Below are 1,626 nucleotides of genomic sequence, written 5' to 3' on the forward strand. Positions count from 1 at the left end.
TTCCTACAAATGGCCATACTTCATTCTTTCTCATTGCCATGTAGTACTCCATTGTGTATATTTATACACCACATCTTCTTGATCTACTCATCAGCTGATGGACATTTAGGCTTTTTCCATGTTTTGGCTATTGTTGACATTGCTGCTATGAACATTGGGGTACATGTGCTCCTATGCCTCAGCATTTCTGTATCTCTTGGGTAAATCCCTAGCAGGGCTATTGCTGGGTCATAAGGGAGTTCTATGGATAGTTTTTTGAGGACCCTCCACACTGTTTTCCAGAGTGACTGCACAGCAATCTCCTACTCGACACATCCCCAAAGGCAAGGGAAATGAAAGAAAAACTGAACTCTTGGGACTTCATCAAGATAAAAAGCTTCTGCACTGCAAAGGAAACAATCAAGAAAACTAATAGGCAACTGATGGTTTCTTTAAGTATTTGACTCTTGATTTCAGCTCAGGTCATGATCTCATGGTTTGTGAGATGGAGCCCCACGTCAGGCTCTGCACTGACAGTATAGACCCTGCTTGGGACTCTCTCTCTCTCTCTCTCTCTCTCTCTCTCTCTCTCTCTCTCTCTCCCTCTCTCTCCCCACCCCCCTCAAAATAAATAAATATATAAATAAACTTAAAAAGAAGAATGAAGAATAACAACAGTGACGTGGCCACTAAATGTCTTTGAAATCTTATATTGTGTTTTGCTATTAATGTAAATATTACACTAAAGTATAATGGATCTGTTTATTTAAATATAGTAATTAAAGCTTGTACTTTCTGGCCATTATGAAGAAATCAGCATTGGATTTTCCTCCTGCCATAAACAACTGGAAAGCTGGACAATATAAGAAATAGCTACTTTTAAACACTAGAAAGCAAGAAGTGAGTAATTGTAATCTCTAAGAGAACAGGAAAACAATGAAATGAGCCATACAATCATCTCATCTTTTGATCTTTTAGCATTTGCTAAATTACATCAGCAGAGCCCAGAGGTTTTGAAGAATCGTAGAGACTGAGATAGAAGTTCAGAGTGGCTGAAATGGCCAGAAAAATGAGCAGAATGTCAGAGAGGAGGAAGCTATGCAGAAATGCTCCTTGAAACTTCTTAGGTTACTTTGAGTTTATTTTGCTGAATTCTAGGCTTGTTCCTTTAGAAGGGGAAACCCTAAGCTGAACAATTTTGGAAGACCCCCTAAACCTGAGGGGTGATGGAGCTCTGATAAAGCAAAACTGATAGACCATGTCAGGAAGCCAGTGTATTTAGTAGAAACCCCCAAATGGTTGAATGATAACAGAAAGCACTTTCGTGATTGTATTTTGACCCTGTATGCAGTGACATTGTTAAACTCACTTTTTAGTTCTAGAAATACTTTTTGTAGAATCACTGGAATTTTCTACATATACAATTTTTTAATGTGCAAATAAAGACCATTTCATATCTTTAAGCCCTTAACCATAATAGTAGGGCTAAACCTTAATCTGTATAAAAGATAACTTCCATAGCCTTGACAATGAATTTTAAAAATCTGCAGCAAAGTAAGAGAAACAAAATAAAACTGTAGTGAATGCTAGATGTGGTATTGGAAAACCATTATTTTAAATCTGATTTTACCATATACTAAATATGTT

Source organism: Suricata suricatta, chromosome 14 (assembly GCF_006229205.1).
Source record: "Suricata suricatta isolate VVHF042 chromosome 14, meerkat_22Aug2017_6uvM2_HiC, whole genome shotgun sequence".
Taxonomy (NCBI): Eukaryota; Metazoa; Chordata; class Mammalia; order Carnivora; family Herpestidae; genus Suricata; species Suricata suricatta.